This window comes from Pristis pectinata, chromosome 6 (genome assembly GCF_009764475.1).
Source record: "Pristis pectinata isolate sPriPec2 chromosome 6, sPriPec2.1.pri, whole genome shotgun sequence".
Taxonomy (NCBI): Eukaryota; Metazoa; Chordata; class Chondrichthyes; order Rhinopristiformes; family Pristidae; genus Pristis; species Pristis pectinata.
In genome coordinates this window covers 10,000,486-10,021,076 of record NC_067410.1, presented here as the reverse complement: position 1 = coordinate 10,021,076, position 20,591 = coordinate 10,000,486, and the positions used below count along the sequence as shown (strand labels likewise).

The 20,591-nt window shown below is 41.5% G+C and overlaps 1 pseudogene; it reads left to right on the top strand.

Annotated features, from left to right (window-relative positions):
* The first annotated feature begins 3,664 nt into the window (after positions 1-3,664).
* On the top strand, positions 3,665-11,437 carry LOC127571304 (glutathione peroxidase 1-like; annotated as a pseudogene).
* The last annotated feature ends 9,154 nt before the right edge of the window (positions 11,438-20,591 follow it).

Below are 20,591 nucleotides of genomic sequence, written 5' to 3'. Positions count from 1 at the left end.
CTGTGGAATTCATTGCCACGGACGGCTGTGGAGGCCAAGCCATTGGGTATATTTAAAGCGGAGCTTGATAGGTTCTTGATTAGTAAGGGTGTCAAAGGTTACGGGGAGAAGGCAGGGGAATGGGGTTGAGAGGGAAAAATAAATCAGCCGTGATGTAATGGTGGAGCAGACTCGATGGGCCAAATGGCCTAATTCTGCTCCTATGTCTTATGGTCTTATGAACAGTATCAGTTAGTATGCTCTGTAAGCTTAGACATCCACATGTTCCAGGTGGAAATGGACCTGTGGCAGATGCCACACTTTTGATAATCTGACTCTGCAAAGCCACACATTAGCTTATTCAAGTTTCTCAGTATTGTAGTGCTCTTTGTTAACCCAATATTCTCCCAGGACTGTTACTGATTTGGGTTAAAGAAAGCAAAATAGAAACTCCCTTAACCATGTGGCATATTGACTTAGTGGGAAAAAAAGCATTGATATTTACAACCCCTCATGAAGATACAGAATGCTTTACAGCCAATGATATACAGTAGGGATTACAAGAGGTAAGATTAGGGAAACTATTAAATTAATGGAAGGTCTTTGCAGAAAACTTTTTTCTGCAATTCAACACACTTCTCAGCAGAGGTCACTAGAGATATGTAAATAGCAGGATTGCTGGGCTGAGCTCACTATCTGTAGCCGTGGACACACAGTTCTCCTTTTTGGACAATGTCCAAATATGCAGTTATATGAAGGAGGTAAGACTGTGTAACTATGATTTGCATAGACTAAGAACAAAGGGGGTTGAATTTCTGACCAATGCTGATTCAGGTAATTTTTGTCAGGATGGTTTTTGCTACTCAAGGTCTTCAACAAGGTGCCAGGCAAGAGGTACGTGGCAGATTTTAATCATTCACAAGATCTGGGTTTTCAGAGGCATGACATCATCTGTGCCCATCCCTAACTGCCTTTGAGCAGAGTGTCCTGTTGGTCATTCAGAAGGAAGTTAAGAATCAACCACATTATTATGGGTCTGGTGTTTCTTATAGGTGAGATCGGATAAGCTTCTAAAGGACATTTAATGAACCAATGTTTTTTAAGAAAATCTGGTCATTTCATCGACAATATAATGCTGTTATGTTCTGTTTTCCTTTTAAGAAACTCCTCTTTAAGACAATTATTCTGACCAAATGCAGTATTTTTAGTGTGACAATAAAGAAAGCAACTATTGTTTACATCATGATCTGTATAACCAATACAGACGTCGGAACTAAAGCAATGAGGGTTTACATCTACCAGTACTGATACCAGTCTGTTATAGAGTCATACAGCATGGAAACAGGCCCTTCGGCCCACCGAGTCTATACCGACCATCCATTTACATTAATCCTATATTAATCCCATTTTTTTATTGTTCCACATTTCCATCAACTCCTCCCAAATTCTACACACTAGGGGCAATTTACACTGACAAATTAACCTACCAATCCGCACACCTTTGGGATGTGGGAGGAAACCGGAGCACCCAGGAGAAACCATGCGGTCACAAGGAGAACGTGCAAACTCCACACAGACAGCATCTGAAGTCAGGATTGAACCTGGGATTCTGGCGTTGTGAGGCAACACGTCTCCTATCTGTGCCAGCTTTGTTTTGAGTTACATGCATCAGCCGAGCACCTTTCAAGACAAGCAAAGCAGATACTGTCAGCTTGAACACTCTGTTACCCACCTTATAATTTTGCTTCATGCCAAGAATGAATGTTAAATGCAGTAATGATCTGCCTGTGCTGAATACAACATTACATCAACTCTGCCACAGTTTGTCAGATAAATTTGATCCTGCACAAAGCAATCTTGTTTAAAAATGTTCATACAATGCAGATATCACCGGCAAGATCAGTGATCTGTGGTTGCTCCCAATAACCCATTTGACTAGCTGAGCCCCTACAACTCATCACCATGGCAGCCCTGCCTTACCCTAATGCAGATATGCACTTTGTCCTGTTCATTCCACCCGTCATCTGCTCTGTAACATAAAACTATCTTTTTAATCTCTCTCTCTTTCTGAGTTCTGTTGAAGGGTCTTCAACCTGAAACATTAACTCTGTTTTGTTCTCTCCACAGATGCTGCCTGACCTGCTGGGTGTTTCCAGAATTTTCTATTTTTATTAGTCAGCCCTGGCTGTCCTTAAGCATATAGTGAACACAAAAATTTGGTAAAAATACTTCGAAAGTATTGTTAATAAAGGAGTTCTAGGATTTTCTCCCAGGAACAAATGATTATATGTCCAAGTCAAGATGGTGTGTAATTTGGAGCTGTTCTCATGTACCAGCTGCTTTCTCCAGTGGTAAAAACACCTCCAATGGTTTTCTGGAGATTGTCCAGTAATGAAGTGCAGCCATGGTCAAGTGCTCCTTGCTCCACCTGAAGCATTTATGCTGTGTTTTTTAACTGAGAAACTCTGCAACCAAATGCTAATGAAACATTTAAACAAAGGTGTAAAGAAACAAAAAATACGAAGTAGAATATTGCAGATGTTTCAAATTTGAAATGAACAATTAATGCTGAAAATACTCAGCAGGTCAGGCAATATCTTTGTGGCTTGCACCAGCACACATTTCATTCATAGTCTAGTGAGCCATCTTGTCATACACTGGAGAGCCCCGGTGAAGGGTATTCTATAGTTCTTCTGTGCACCATGGTAGATCTAGGAGAGTGTTGTATGGAGTCATCATTTGTAACAGTGTTTTAAACACCTTTGGGCTGTGATTAATTTCTGTGGCCTCAAAAAGACTATGGTCCATGTTGATATTGAATGTCATCCAAAATGACTACTTTTCATCTTTTGGTGACATTTTATGTACATGATGGATACTTGATCGTTGGTATGGAAATGGTGGGCCAAAGAAACTGGTTGTTTGGTGTATAACTCTACAACTCCATGAGACTGTTTATCCCCATTTCTGTATCCTCCTACATTGCTTGATGAAGAATGGGTACATTATCTCTTGGACCGGGGACCATCTAAGACAGGCAGAGCAAGGGAAGGGTAAAGTCATTCTGGCTGCCTACTTCTGCAACCTTGTCCGTGCCCAGTTGGCCCTAGAGAGGGAGTGTGTGTCCTCCACCTGTGTAGTTGGCACCATGGGGTACTACAAGGTAGCTTGTGGACATCAATAATAACTCCCTGATTAAGTCGGAAATATCTTATTTAGTTTTGGTGTTTATTTTGGACAATCATTTGACTGGACAAATTAGACTTTCAAGGTGTTTATTTTTGTTTGAGCGTCACCCTCGTTGGTCTATCAGAAGTCATCCAGGGATTTGATAATGAGATAGCAAGTTCTACAGACCCTTCTCTAGATTGTGTTCCCTAATTAGAATGAAGTGGTACAGAGGAATCATTTTAGTACCTCGGGTTAAGTATGCATGTAGCTCTGGTTCCAGGTTTGAATTTTAAAACCGTCAAGGCAAACAACAGCGGTGACGATCTCCTGAAGGATGCTTTGACGTCAGATAATGCTGGAGGCTGTAGTTTGACGTTGGTGCAGTCACAAAGGAATGACCATTTTTGATTGTATCCACCCAGCTTGCCTCGGGCTTGCTAGGAGTGCGGGGATATTTTATTTTACGCCACTTTCTCAATAGCAAGAGTCAGCGGCCGGTGAGAGTTTGAGGGAAATGGCTCCAAAGATCAAGAGTCCCGATAAAACGAATTTTTATGAGTTTTCCATTAAGCTTTTGAGCGGCGATACGTTCCATTTCTCCAGCCTCCGGGAGAAGGTGGTGTTGATTGTGAACGTCGCCTCCCTCTGAAGCCAAAGTAGCCGGGATTACCACCACCTTAACCACCTCCAGCAGAAATTCGGCAGGTCGGGGTTTGTGGTCCTCGGCTTTCCCTGCAACCAGTTCGGCCACCAGGTAAATCTGAGACTGTCTCTGTGCGTGGAGGCGTTTCTCTAGATGTGTCTTAGACCGAGGCATTCACCCAAACCCTTGTGGAAAGTTGTTTTTATTTAACAAAGTACTGGAAGTTTAAAAACTATATTAAATTAATAAACTGATACCACCTATAAAACTATTTTTGTGGATGTCGATCATCGGATGGTTTTAGAATTGTATGGTTTCAAAATGGGATGTATTTTGGTATTTTCTGTTGGCAGTTCCATTTAGAAGAGTTGGTCTTCATTATTGGACATAAAACATAGAATAGTACGGCACTAATTCCGTCTGCCTGCACATCATCCACATCCCTCCATCCCTGCATATTCATGTGCCTTTCTAAATGCCTTTTAAACACCAGTATGCTATTTACTTCCACCGCTACCCTCGGCAGCCCGTTCCAGGCACCTACACTCTGTGTAAAAACTTGCCCCCCACACCTCCCTTAAACTTTCCCCCCACACCTTAAATGCATGTCCTTTAGTATTTGACACTTCTACCCTGGGAAAAAGATTCTGACTGTCTATCTATGCTTCTCATAATTTTATAAACTTCTATCAGGTCTCCCCTCAGCCCCTGACACTCCAGAGAAAACAATCCAAGTTAGTCCAACCTCTCCTTATAGCTCATACCCTCTAAGCCAGGCAGCATCCTGGTAAGCCTCTCCTGTACCCTATCCAAAGCCTCCACATCCTCCTGGTAGTGGGGCAACCAGATTTTATCAGATCTTAATTGTCAATTGTTATAAGTTCATTTGTTGTCTCTATTAATTACATAAATAAGGGGTCTTGTTTGACATCAAGCAAGCGCCTATTTTAAAGGTGCAATTCAATAACACTGGACTTTTCACTTCAATCTGAACAATGAATTGGGAGCAAAATAACAAACTGCTGGAGGAACTCAGTGGGTCAGGTAGCATCTGTGGAGGGAAATGGACAGTCAATGCCTGAAAGCACGTACCACCAGGCTCAAGGACAGTTTTTATCCCACTTCTATAAGACTGTTGAAGGGTTCCCTAGTACAATAAAATGGACTCTCGACCTCACAATCAACCTCATTATGACTTTGCACCTTATTGTCCACCTGCACTTTCTCTGTAGCTGTTACACTTCTATATTCTGTATTGTTTTACCTCGATGCACTGTGTAATGAATTGATCTGTACGATCGGTATGCAAGACAAGTTTTTCACTGCACCTTGGTACAAGTGACAATAATAATAAAAAACCAATTTTAAGCTAATGTTTCAGGTCGAGACCCTTCAACTGGACTGAGATAGCCAGTAGAAAGAGGTGAGGGGAGCATGGAGCAAGAGCTGGCAAGAAATAGGTGGAGCCAGGTGAGGAGGGGGGATCGGCAGATGGAAGAAGGGAGAGCGGGAATGGCGACAGAGGCCGGGAGGTGATAGGTGGAGGCGACAAAGGGCTGTGGGTTATGGGATCTGACAGGAGAGGAAGGCGGAGCACGGAATCAAATAAGGGAGGTGGGGAGGGCAGATGGGAACAGTGGGGGGAGGGAACCCAGTGGGAGGAGTGTGTGGGTGATGGGATGGAGAAGGGGAAGGAGACAGGGTGATGGGGCAGCTGGGGTGGGCATAGGAGGAACTGGGTAGATCAGGGACAGAGGGAGAACAGTTTACCTGAAATTGGAGAATTCAATGTTCATGCCAAAGGGTTGTAGACTACCCCAGTGGAATATGAGGTGCTGTTCCTCCAGTTTGTATGAAATGGGAGCAAATGTTTCTCCCCAGTTTTCCTTCAGAAGCCTACGTCAAGTGTTGAGCTGCGAGGAGTTAAGGTCCCTCCCCACCTGACTCCAACTGCCTATCACCCCTCCCCACCTGGACCCACCTATCACTCGCCAGCTCTCGCTCCTCCTCCCCTCACCTCTATACTGGCTATCTCCCCTCGACCCAAGACGGTGACTGTCTATATCCCTCCACAGATGCTGCCTGCCCCACTTGAGTTCCTCCAACAGCTTGTTTTTACCTGCACATTCCAGCATCTGCAGTCTCTTAGAGTCATACAGCAATACAGCATGGATATAGGCCCTTTGGCCCAATGGGTCCATGCCAACCACATGCCCACCCATCTAGTCCCAATATCCTGCATTCAGCCCATATCCCTCTAAGCCCCGCCCCTCCATGTACCTATCCAAGTGCTTCTTAAATGCTACTATTGTACCTGCCTCAACCACTTCCTCTGGCAGCTCGTTCCATATACTCACCACCCTCTTGTGTGAAAAAGTTGCCCCTCAGGTCCCTTTTAAATCTTTCCCCTCTCACCCTAAATCTATGCCCCCTAGTTTTGGACTCCCCTACCCTGGGGAAAAGACTCATGATTTTATAAACCTCTATCAGATCACCCCTCATTCTCCTACACTCCAAGCAATAAAGACCTAGCCTGGCCAACCTCTCCCTATAACTCAGGCCCTCTAGTCCAACATCCTCGTAAATCTTTTCTGACTCTTTCCAGTTTAACCATGTTTTTCCTATAACGGTGGCCAAAACTGTAAACAGATCCCCAAATGTTGCCTCACCAATGACTTGTACATAATGTCCCAACTGATATACTCAGTGCCCTGACTGATGAAGGCCAACGTGCTAAATGCCTTCTTCATCACCATGTCTACCTATGACACTGCTTTCAATGAACTCCGAGGTCCCTCTGTTCCATTACACTCCCTAGTGCCCTAAAGTATAAGTAAAGTCACACTGATATAAACCTTCTGTTACATGCCACATCACATATTCCACCCAATTAATTTGGTACTTTATTAACTGCATTGTCATATCGCCTACTGTGAGTGGTTATCCCACCCTGTCGGTGATATTGTCTTTGTCTCCCCCACCTTCTCTGCTATTAAAACTAACACTTCCTTTCATTCGCTGTTTTGATGAAGGATCCCAGATCCGAACTATTAACTCAGCCTCAGATACTCCCTGCTCTGCTGAGTATTTCCAGCATTTTCTGTTTTAACTTCGGATTTCCAGCATCTGCAGTTTTTTTAAATTTTCACTCAGAGGTTATTGGGCACCATTCCAGGAGTCTGTTACCAAGTTTGCATCACTTCTCCTGCTGCCCATCACTTTGTCTCATCTACCACCTTGTATAGCATAGAACTGGAGTAAGTTCCATTAACTCTAATAGACTGCCAAAAAAGATTGTGTATGACTGTGAGTTTCCATGGTTGTTGTCTTGATGTCCCTTGTGCTTAATGTCATTTTATCATTGATATTGTAGGAAAACAATGCCAATAATGAGATTCTAAATTCCTTGAAGTATATCCGTCCAGGCAATGGCTTTGAGCCGAATTTCTGCATATCTGAAAAGATAGAGGTTAATGGTGCTGAGGCGAATCCAATCTTCACTTTCCTAAAGGATAAATTGCCTGCACCTAGTGATGAACCATTGACCTTAATGAACAATCGTGAATTCATTATCTGGAACCCAGTCTATCGCAATGACATCTCTTGGAACTTCGAGAAGTTTCTCATCAGGGCAGACGGAGTGCCGTACAAGCGTTACAGTAAAAATTTCTCTATCATTAACATTGGAAAAGACATCAAATCTCTTCTATCACAGGTCTAATAGTCAAATATTACATTGTGAATGTAGTATTTATATCTTAATTATGATGGAATGTTATTGTTAGGTCTCTTTTTTATTCATTTTTTAAGATGTGGATGTAGCTGGCAAAAGCAGTATTTATTATCCATCCCTAAATGCCCTTGACAAGGTCATGGTGAGTTACTGTCTTGAACTATTGCAGTCCTTCTGGTGACAATGTTACCACAGTTCTGTGCAGGAGGGCGTTCCAGGATTTCGACCCAGTAATGATAAAGGACTAGCAGTATATTTCCAAATGTATTTTGTGGACAGTATACACTGTAGACACATCAGTGGAGGAGGGAATGAATTTTCAGAGTATTGGATAGGGTACCTGTCAAGTGGGATGCTTTGTCCCTGGATGGTGATGAGCCACTTGATGTGGCTGAAGTTGTAGTAATCTGGTTAAATGGAGAGCATTCCATCATTCTCCTGACTTGTACTTTGTAGATAGTGGAAAGGCTTTAGGGTAGCAGGGGTTGAGTTATTTGCTACAGGATACCTAACCTCTGTCCTGCTCTTGAAGCCATGGTATTTATGTGGCTGGTCCAGTTGAGTTTTAGGATGATGATGGTGGGAGACTATGCAATGGTAATGCTATTTAATGACAAGAGTAGGTTGTTAAACTCTCTCCTGTTGGAGATGATCATGACACAACATATTTATGGTGTGATTGTTACTAGCCACTTAACAGCCCATGTCCAAACAATGTCATAAGTCTCACTGCATACAGGTATGGACTTGCTTATTTGCTGTACTGTTGGAATGGAATCAAACATTGTACAATCATCAGAAAATGTACCTACTATTGAGTATATAATAGAAGAAATGCCATTGCTGAAGCAGGTAAAAATAATTAGGCCTAGCATACTGACCTATGTCCTGGGGCTGGGACGATTGACCTCCAATAACAACTATATACCATTGTGCAAGGTATGACTCCAACCATTGGAGTGTTTTCTACTCTATCCCCTTTGACTTCAGTTTTACCACAGCTCCTTGACGCCAAATCAGTCAAATCCCCCCGCCTTGATGTCAAGGGCATTTATTCTCACCCAGGTTTGGATCAAGTTTGTGATGAGGTCTGGAACTGAGTGGGCCCGGTGAAATCCAAACTGGTCATTGGTGAGCAGGCTATTGATAATGAATTGGTGCTTGATAGCAGTGTGGATGACACCTTCCAGTATTGACTGAGAGTGGACTGAGTTACTGACTGAGGTAGTTGGAATCGTAGAATTATACAGCACAGAAACAGGCCTTTTGGCCTACCTTGTCCACGCTGACCTTGATGTCCACCTACGCTAATCCCATTTGCCTGCATTGGGTCTGAATCCCTTTCTTATTCAAGTATGGGGTGACACGGTAGTGTAGTGATTAGTATAACGCTATTACAGAGCCAGCGACCCAGGTTCAATTCCGGCTGCTGTCTGTAAGGAGCTTGTATGTTCTCCCTGTGACTGCGTGGGTTTCCTCCGGGTGCTCTGGTTTCCTCCCACATTCCAAAGACGTAGGGGTTAGGAAGTTGTGGGCATGCTGTGTCGCCACTGGTAGCGTGGCGACTCTTGCGGGCTGCTCCCAGAACACTCTACACAAAGATACATTTCACTGTGTGTTTCGATGTACATGTGACTAATAAAGATATCTTATCTGTCCAAATGCCTTTTAAACATTGTAATTGTATCTGCCTCTACCACCTCCTTTGATGACTTTTTCTGCATAACCACCACCCCCTGTGTGAAAAACATACCCCTCGGGTCTCCTTTAATTTTCTTCCCCCTCAGCTTAAACCTGTGACCTCTAGTTCTAGATTCCCCTGCCCTGGGAAAAAGAATTTGACTATCTATCCTATCTATATCCCTCACAATTTTATAAACCTCCATAAGGTCATCTCAGTTTCCTACATTCCACTGAGAATAAGCCCAGCCTATCTAATCTCTCTTTATAGCGCAATGGGGCAGTGTGGAGGCAGGTACATTGGTCAAATTCAGGAGATTACTAGATAAGCATATGGAGGAATTTAAAATAGAGGGATATGTGGGAGGAAGGGGTTAGATAGTATTAGGCGAGGTTTAAAGGTCAGCACAACATTGTGAGCTGAAGAGCCTGTATTGTGCTGTACTGTTCTATGTTCTATAACTACAGCCCTCCATTTCAGGCAACATCCCAGTGAATCTCTTCTACACTCATATTCCTACCACATCTATCCTGTGGTATGGTGACTAGAACTGTACACAGTACTTCAAGTTAGCCAGATTGGATTGGCCCTTTTTTTTATGAGCTGGACATACCTGGACAATATTCCAGATTGTTGGGTAGATGCCAGTCTTGTAACTATAATGGAATTGTTTGGTAGAGGTGCAACTAGTTCTGGAGCACCAGTCTTCAGGACTGCAGCTGGGATGTTGACTTGTACCAAACTCTTTGTTGCATCCAGTACTCTCATCCATTTCCTCATATTATGTGGTGTAAATCAATTGACTGGGGACAGGCTTGTCTGACAGTAGGGATCTCGGGAGGAAGCCAAGGTAAATCATCTGTCCAGCACTTTGCTGAATACAGTTGTAAATGCTGTCTTGTCATTAGCGCTCGCATGCTGGGTTCCCCCATCGTTGAGGATGGGTATGTTCTTGGACCCTCCTACTCCTCTTGTTAGCTATTTAATTGTCCACCTCCATTCTCAATTAGATATAACAGGACTGCAGATCTTCAAACTGGTTTGATGGTTGTGAGATCACTTAGTTCTGACTATTGCATGTTTTTCTTTGCTGCTTAACTCGAATGTAGTTCTGTGTTTTAGCTTCACTAGTCTAGTACCTCTTCATTCTCAGTATAACTGGTGCTGCTCTTGGCATAACCTTCTACACTCATTGAACCAGGATTGATCCCCTGGTTTTATAATAATGGTAGAGTGAGGGATATATCAGCCCATGAGGTTAAATTGTGGTGGAGTACTTTTCTGCTACTTTGTGCCTTATGGATGCCCAGTTTTCTGAGTCATTTACACTTAACATGATTGTTGTGCCACACTACAGGTTGGAGGATGTCCTCAATGTGAAGATGACTTTGTCTCCACAAGCACTGTACAGTGGTCACTTCTACCAGTGTTGTTGTGGACAGATGTATCTACGTGCCAGAGGCAGATTGGTTGAGGTGAAGTACCAAGTAGGTTTATCCCTCATGTTGGTTCACTTTATCCCTGCTGCCGACCACCATCCCTAGTGGGTCTGACTTGCCAATGGGGCAAGATATGCTCAGGGATTGTGGTGGAGTCAGGCAGACTGTGTATAAGGTATGATTCTGTGAGTATCACTGTCAGTGGGACAGCTCTCCCAATTTAGACACTAGCCACTATAATTTGAAAGATCAGATGGGCTGGTAGCCCAATTGAATTCAATGCTAGGTGCTTTGTCCAGTTTTCTTCTTCTTCTGTTTGAATGTCGTGGTAATAGTACCACTGAGTCGACTGAGGGGGCATTTAAGAGTCAACCACATGGGGTGGGTCTGGATTCACAAAAAGGCTAGACCAAGGATGGTGGTTTTCCTCCCCTGAAAGGCATTAGTGAACCATATTGGTTTTTACAACAGCCCAGTAGCTTTTGAGGTTATTGTTAAGGTCACTTGACAGTCACCTTTGATTAGTCAAGATTGTATAATTGTAAGGTGTGAAGCTATAACATCATACAGCTATCATACAAGAAACAGTAGAACTGTGCTTTGTTTTTTTTTGCTAATCTAAGAGCTCTGATTCCTTTCTTTAGAAATCCGGATCTACTAAACGGAAAAGAGGCAAATGTTTAAGCAATTCCAGAAAGAAGGTTCATCACTGAAGTTAATGGATTTCGTCCTTTTATGTTGCTGTTAGGCATTTTATAACATGATGGTGCTTTTTGAAAGCTCAATCAAAGAGTACTTGATGCAGTCTGTAAAAGTCTAACCTGCAATTATACAATCCAAATGAAATATTGTGAATAAATCTGTCTTGATGAAAAGCTATTTCTCTCATCAATTTAGTTTCTAACCAGGCAGAAGTTTTTCTTGCATTGGTACAAAACCTTTGGTGTGTGTTTTTTAGATACATTTATGGGATATGGCTTCTCTGAGAAGGCTACCCTTTCTTGTCTTTCCTATCTGCCTCTGAGGTGCTGGTGGTGAGCCACCTCTGCCCTTCTGGTGAAGATACTCCCACAATGTTGTTGGGTAGTTATTTTCAGGATTATACACAGCGCCAGTGAAGGAACAATAAAATGTCTTCAAGGAAGAATAGTGTATGACTGGGAGGGAAACCTGTAAGAGATGTCATTCCCATGTCCATACTGCCCTTGTCCTCTTGGTTGTAGAGGTCATAGTTTTGGAAGGTGCTGTTGGAGCACCCTTAGCAACTAACTACAGTGCATTTTGTCGATCATATGTACCAAGGTACAGACCACAGCTGAATGTGTGCTCTCAGGATGAGAATACTAACTCTGCAAGTGGGAAGTAACCCCTCATAATTTTTCACATATTCAACCAACACTGTTTATTCCACAAGTAATTTATTCAGCATATACAACCATTTAACATATCTGTTTTCCTCTTTGGAACAAACTGTATGACCTTTAGTACATATAGTATTTAAGACATTGTCATCATTTTAAATACATGAAGATGTCTTTTGTTATACCAGCCTTTTTAAAAAATTGCACCTTCCCCTTATCTTGTATAATTGGTCAATATACCAAAAATTTTAATTAACCACTGTTGGATAATTTGTGATCAGTGAGGGTTGACTCAACAGTAAACTTCTGCACATAAACTGTAGGGCAGAGCATTTATTTTGTATTGGACTGTAATCAAGTGTTCTGAAGACCAAACAAACAGCCAGCCAAAAAATCTAAGTATAGTTGCAATGACAGAACTCCAGCTGAACTTCAGTTTGGTTAGCTGTTTAGCAGTCAGAATTGCACGGAGGTCCTTTAACACATCCTCATATAGGTGGTGCAGCTCTAGTTGTCCAAACGTAATAGAGGTAATTGCTTCAGGAATTTATTTAGATCTATCATTGGATGTTCTTACTTAAAATGAAGGTAAAGATATCCATTTGGAAAACAGGTTTATCATGTGTCATCTCAACTTAGATCAGTCAAATGCAGTTCCAAGATGTGCTCAGCATTATGTGTTCCTCCACTTTACTTATTTAGATCTATCTCCCTATAATTTCTCTAATATGTTGTAATCTTCCTCCATATCCAGGACAATATTAATCAGGTTGTCATCATCTGAGAGTTTATATTTCCCAAAGTGTGGTTCTTTCTTTATTGGACTACAGGGTGGATCTGCAAAGAAAAGGGCTAGAGTGTCTTCTGCAGAAACTGATCCAGCAGATTGAGAAGGGGATGGACAGGATTCACTCAAAGGTTCCAATTTTCCTGCCAATGCCTCAAGCGTTCGAATACTGGTGCTCTCTTCATAAAACACAATGGCAAAACATTATCAAAGCTCCCTGCTTAAATATCTGTAAAGCAATTTTTCAAATTGGTACAATCATTTCACAACATTACTTAGAAGCATAAAGCAACTACTTAAAACTTTTATTGTTTGATTTGTTGATGCAGGTTAGTTTGGATAGAATTAGAATGCCAGAATACCATTAGAATGGCAGCACAGTGGTGTAATTTGTAGAGATGCTGCCTATGTTCAATCCTGTGTGGAGTTCGCGTGTTTATTTTCTGTGACTGCATGGGTTTCCTCTGGGTGCTCTGGTTTCCTTCAAAATTCCAAAGCCACGGGAGTTGGTAGATTAACTGGTGCCTTAAATTGCTTTTCGTGAAAAAGTAAGTGGTAGAATCTGAGGGCAGTTGAAGGGGATGTGGGGAGAATAAAATGGGATTAGAGGACAGTGAAAATGGATGGACCAAAGGGCCTGCTGTACACTAAAACTACGGCAATTATTAGAAACTTAGGGAAGACCTGCAATGTGTTTTAATGGAAACAGGGGTTCGACCCAATGTATTGTTCCCAAGTCTGACCACTGAGGTTTTTGCCATGAAATACTGGCATCATAATTGTATGGATATGTCAAGGATTGGTGATTTAGACAAAATGAACCAATATTGCCATCAGAAACCTAACTCACTATTTTACTAACTACTTGCCCCAAACAATTTTTAAACAACTAGCCAACTTTCTGAGGCTTGAGCTCCTTAACTGATCACAATGCTGTTTACTTTGGGTCAAGTAATGTAATGAAGGAATGACTTTGAGCTGGATTTTGCTTCATTTGGAGATAAATCAGTCATGGAACATGCTGCATGTACCTAGTGTTGTAGGGTATGAGCACAGAAGATTGGTTTGGCAGGCCCATTTACAACCTACAGTTTTCAATTGCCCACCCCAGATATAGAGGTGGGATGTGATGGAGAAACAAAGTTGGCTGGATCATATGGTAAGATGAGATAAGATACCTTTATTAATCACATGTACATTGAAACACAGTGCAATACATCTTCTGCGTAGAGTGTTTTGGGGGCAGCCTGCAAGTGTCGCCACGCTTCCAGCGCCAACATAGCATGCGCACAACTTCCTAATGCATACATCTTTGGAAGGTGGGAGGAAACCGGAGCACCCGGAGGAAACCCACACAGACACGGGGAGAATGTACAAACTCCTAAAAGACAGCGGCCGGAATTGAACCTGGGTCACTGGCGCTGAAATAGCGTTACGCTAACTGCTACACTACTGTGTCTGCCCACATGTATGCTGAGATTAGAGGATTTTAGGAAGTAGTGGCTGAGGATGGGGTTGACGATTGCTTGACTGGTGAGTGGTATTCAGTAGATACTGCTGGACCTTGATTGGGAACCACACAAGAACACAAAACACAAGAAAATAAGAGCAGGAGTTGGCCACCAGACTCAAGCCTGCCCTGCCATTCAATATGATCATGACTGATCTCTGCTGGCCTCAACTCCTCTTCTGTGCCAGTTCCCCATAACATTCAATTCCTCGATCTTTCACATATTTATCTATCTCCACCTTAAATATATCTAATCATCTGCCCACCACTATCCTTAGGAGGAGAGAATTCCAAAGATTTACCAGCCTCTGAGAGAAGAAATTTCTATGTACCTCAGTTTTAAATGACTGGCTCCTTATTTTGCAGCTATGTCTCCTTGTTCTTGACTCTTCCCCAGTGAAAACATTTCAACATCTACCCTGTCAAGCCCCCTTAAGATCTTACATGTATAAATAAGGTCACCCATCATTCTTCTAAATGCCAAGGAATAAAGAGCCAAACTGTCCAACCTCTCTTGATAGGACAACCCTGTCATCCCAGGAATTAGCCTGGTGAATCTCTTTTGATTCCTCTTACTGAAATGCATGACCACACACTTCCTCACATTAAATTTACCTGCCAGGTTTTCACCCAATTAATCTATCTATATCCTGTTGCAGAATCACAATGTCGTCATCACAACATGGCCTTCCACCTATTTTCACATCGTTGGCAATCTTGGAAACCTTACATTATGTTCCCTCTTCGAGGTCATTAATGTAAATAATAAACAAATGAGGGCCAAGACCTTAAAAAGGCCCATTTATTCCAACTATTTTCTATGTGACAGCTGGTTTTCAATCCATACTAATACACCTCCTCCAAAACCTTGGCCTCTTATACACTAGCCTCTAATGTGGTTCCTTGTCAAATGCCTTTTAGAAATTTAATATCTATAGGATCCCCTCTATGAACTCTCCCTGTCACATCCTCAGAGAATTCAAGCAAATTTTCAGACATGATTTACCTTTCATAAAACCATATGGACTAGATTTGATTATATTTGTCCTTCTTAAATGATTAAGTATTTCCTCTTTGATTATTTGCTCTAGCATCTTGCTGACAAACTAAGTGGCCTATAGTTCCCCACCTTCAGTCTTCCTTCCTGTTTTCCAATGTTCTGGTGCACTCCTGGAATGTAGCAAGTTTTGATACATTTCAAACAATGGGTTCACTATCTCTGCAGCCACTTCCTTTAAAACCCTTGGGTGCAGGCTATCTGTCCACCTTTAGCCTTGTAAGTTTCTCAAATACTTTATCCTCTTGTGATTGGGATTTTACAAGTTCCGCCCTGTTATTTGAAATTGTCTGTTACCTGAGGGGTATTTGCCCTCCATGGTGAAGACTGATGCAAACAACTAATTAAACATATCTGCCATTACTTTGTTTCCTGTTATTCATTCATCAGCCTTGTTCTCCAGAGGTCCCACACTAACCTTACCTGCCACCTTCCTATTTATATATTCACAGAAACTCTAGTTTGTTTTGATATTACACACAAGTTTTCTCTCAAAATTAATTTTTTCCCTTCCTGTGAGCTTTTTAGTCTTCTGCTTTTGCATCCTAAAAACTTCTCAGTCCTCTGGCCTACAACTAGCCCTTGCTACTTTGTATGCCCTATTTTTCAATTTAACATTATTCTTGACCTCCTTGTTAACCATAGATTGTGCCCCTTTCTCATGGAATCCATCTTTCTCACAGAATCCATCTTTCTCATTGGGATAATTCCTGCTGAGTGTTATAGACCAGCTGTTTGAATATCTGCCACAGTTCATCTACTGACACGTCTCTCAGCTTATTTTCCTTATCCACCTGAGACTACTCCAACTTCACACCATTATAATTGCCCTTATTTAAGTTGAAGACAGTAGTTTTGTTCCAAAGGTGTTTACCCTCAAACTGCATCTGGAATTCTATCATACTGTGGTCACTACCTCCTCGGGGATCTTTAACCACAAGATCTCTTATTAGTCCTTCCTAATTACTCATGAACATGTGTAAAATAACCTGTTCCTGAGTAGGTTCCGTGACATACTGTTCTATGAAGCAATCCCTGAAGCACTCCACAAATTCAAGTTCTATAATATCCACTGCCTCTATATCATGACTCAACACTGCTCTGATACCTTCCTTGATTAGCAACGTTACCCTGCCTCCTCTCCCTTTGCCTACTCTTTTGGAACATCGTACAACCTGAAATATCAACCACCCAGTCCTGGTCACCCTGCAACCACATCTTTGTGATAACTATTATATCATACTCAAACACATATCCATGCTGTCAACTCATCTATCTTGTTGCAAACACTATGTGCATTCAAGTAAAGACTGTTGAACTTTTATTTTTTTATACTTTTTAATAACTCTGGATTTGCTCTGTGCTGCGTTCTTTTATTTACATTTTCTACCCCAGTCTGTTACACTTTGCTTGTCAGTTTCCCTCTCACTGTCCTGTGCCCCTCTCTCTAATTTTCTTTTGATGTATTAAACTGTTCTTGGAGCCTTCCCCCTTCTATTTAGTTTAAAGCCCCAAAGAATAAGACTGTTTTGCATCTAAATAACACATTTCATCACCACAAGTTTTCTCAAAATGTTTTACAACTAAGATTTTTACAAAGCAAGTGCATTCACTATTGTAATGCAGGAAACCCAGCAGCCATTTCAAGGCCTGAATACAATCAATCAGTTAAATTACCACAAAAACTTATTTATAGTGATGTTGATTGAGAGATAAACATTGGTCAGAACAATGGGGCAACAACACTGCTTTACTTCAAATATTAGCACAGAATATTTTATATTCGGCTGAGAGGATATACATGGACTTAGTATTGAGGAATATATGGAACCCAGTCCTGCTCTTCTTTCAACTTGGTCTCTATAATTGCCATTGCACTATAATTCCATGTTAACTAAGCCTATAGCATTGTTTATTGCTCCTCCTGTGTTCATGCATTTGTGTTCTTGCATACTGCAAGCTATTTTAGATCTTGCTATATTCTCTTTTAGTCTGGTCCAAATTAAAAACTTCCTATTTATTCTTCTTGTGCTGTTTATCTCTCCCAATCCTTTGGGTACCCTTTTCTTTTCATTGCTATGTCCCAGTACCTCCCTCCCTGGCAAATTTGTTTAGATCTCCCCCCATAGAACTTGGTTTGGGTATTTCAAGAGTTGTGAACACAAATATTAATACCTCAAATAAAAAGTTCAGAGGAGTTTCAAAAGAATAGCTTTTATATGTCAACATTCAAATAATTTGATTTCAAACAATGCCATATAAGTGGTTCTGCAATAAACAATCTTACCTATTACTTCTAGAAGATTCTTTGTCAGTTCTTCACATGAATTATTTGATGAATTATTTCCCTGTGCTTCTGGACATACATAATTGTTGGTTTCTTGTGAGGGACTTTTGAGAAATGGAAAATACATTAATCAGAACAACATTGCTTATTTGACATCTTCAAATCTGGCTTTTACAGTTTTACAGCAGGGAGCTTTTGCACTAATTCAAATCCCAAGTTATATCACAATGACCATGGTATGGGTCTTCTTTATCCAATGAACCTCTACTGATTTTCACGCTGTTGGCCAGTTCATTCTCGTCTCTCTTATTTCTCAATTCCCCATCAAGACACTTTTTAAAATTTTTCTCTGATCTGACACACCTGTTGCCAAATGACTTTGCCTCATTTAGTCACAGCTTTCTCTGGTGTTTCTTTATCCTATTCTGTTTCACTATCTACATGCTTTCCTTTAGAACATTGGTTAGCATTGTGGATTTAGTTTTCACATGCATGCCCAGCACCAGACTTCCAAAACAGATACTCTATTCTGAGCTCTGACACGGGAGGAAGTTACCATGGACAGCTTTTTGCTGTGCGCTTCTGTGATTCTCTTCTATTATTCTACTAAGTGGACAGAGCAAAAGATTTAAGGATATACTCAAAGCTTCCTTGAAGAAGTGCAACAGCCCCATCAAATTCTGGGCACCTCTGGCCAATGACCACTCAAAATGAAGAAGATGCATTTGAGGTGATATTGAGAACCTCGAGGCTATGCTCTTGAGATGATATTGAGAACCTTGAGGCTATGCGCTTGGAGCATACAGAAGCCCCATGTAAGCGGTAGAAGGAGCACAGCACTCTCATGCCCCATCTGTGGAAGAGTTCATGGTTCCCATATTGGCCTAATTTTCCATCTCTGAACCCACAAAACCAGACTGGAAGCAAGTCATTCTTAATCCTGAGAAGAAGAGTATGCAAATCACCCTTATGTCTACTTCATTGCCTACTAAATCAACCCAGTTTCAAATTGCTCCTCTGATATCAGGTCTTGCATAAAATGAAATCTCCTTTTCCTGAAGCAAAAACTAAAAAAGCTCCTGTTTGACTTTTGTCTATAGTTTTCCACCTGTTGATCTTGACTTTTAGAACCACCCTAACTACTGTTTGACTGAATCAGTAGGTATAGAATTTTGGCAATGAATTTGATTCTGTACTCAGCTTCTTCTACTGTTTACCAAGGTTGCTTTATTCTGTCTCCATGATATTGCCCAGAGCTTCCCTTTCCACTACTGAAATCCTACACCATGCTTTCATCACTTCAAGGTTTGACTTTCCCAGTCCTGTCCTAGCCCACCTCCCACCCCAGTTCTTGAAAAGCTCTAACAAAAACAGCATAACTTTACACTTATGAAGAGTTTCATCTGCTGTTATACTTAAACCTCAGCATGTTAATTTTGAAATAGCCCATTTTCAAATCTCATGTCCTCACCTACCCAATATTCACAATTTCCTCGTTTTTCTTTATGGTAGGTGCACACACACACACACACACACGTCCTTCAATATAGAGCATTCTCGCTTTCTCATTGGTTCCTTCACTTCACCTTGACAACTATCACTTACTATAATTATGCCCACTGGAATCCTACAAGATATACTCATTTCCATACATCTGATCACTCATCATTGAGTGGTGCCACAACAACAAACTCTCGCACAACATCAGCAAAACTAAAGAGCTGATTGTTGACTTCAGGAGGGGAAGGAGAGAGAACATGCACCAGTCTACATTAGGGGATTGGCAGTGGAGAGAGTCAGCTGCTTTAAATTCCTGGGCGTTAACATATCGGATGACCTGTCCTGGGCCCAGCATATAGATGCAATCATAAGGAAAACGCGCCAGTGTCTTTACTTTCTTAGGAGGTTAAGATGGTTCAGCTTGTCACTGAACACTCTTAACAAACTTCTACAGATGTACTGTTGAAAATATCCTGACTGGTTGCATCATGGTCTGTATGCAATTAGAATGCAGAGGAATGTAAGAAGCTGCAGAGTGTAGTGGACTCTGCCCAATACATCATGGGACATCCCTCCCCACCATTAGTAGCATCTACAGGAGGCTCTGCCTCAAGAAGGCAACATTCATCACCAAAGATCCCCGCCATCCAGGCCATGCCATCTTTTCGCAGCTACCGTTGAGCAGGAGGTACAGAAGCCTTAAGTCCCACGCCACCAGGTTCAAGAACAGTTACTTCCCTTCAACTGTTCAGTTCTTGAACCAATTGGCAAAACCCTAATCCAGTTTAGCCACACTATGATCACTTTGCACTAAAATAGATTTTTTTTGTTCCGTCTTCTTTCTTGTAAAAATTGTGTATTATGTTTATGTTTTTATGTGAATGCTGCTTATATAATGCTATGTGCCTGTGATGCTGCTGTGAATGTTTCGTTGCACCTGTGCAGACATGTGCATGTGACAATAAACTCCACTTGACTCGACTTGACTCCCTTGCTCTCAAAAGACCTCTTCAGTAGGGTCTTCCATTTTTTAAAGCTATTTTTTATATTGTTTGCCCTTTTCCCCTCATGGTCACTTTGAGATATCTTTCTGCAAATGAGGAGCAATATTTAAAGGGAAGTCATACACATGGTGGCAGAAAGTTACACAATTTGTAGCTCAGTTATTAAGTACCTGATATATTCTTGTGCAAAATTGTCTGTGCTCTCACAACAATTCTCAAAGAGACCATCTGGCACTGGAACATTGGTATTCATGACAAAGCTTTCCGCATTTCCAAAAACAAGCCGCTTTACTTTAAATGAAATATTATTGCAATCCATCAACGCAAGTTCTGCTGGCACACAGTAATATGGTCCTCTCTCGGGCAACACTTGGAGAACTGGCTGGGTGAGGTGTGGAGAACTGAAAGATGGATACATTCTAGCAAAGGAATGATTAAT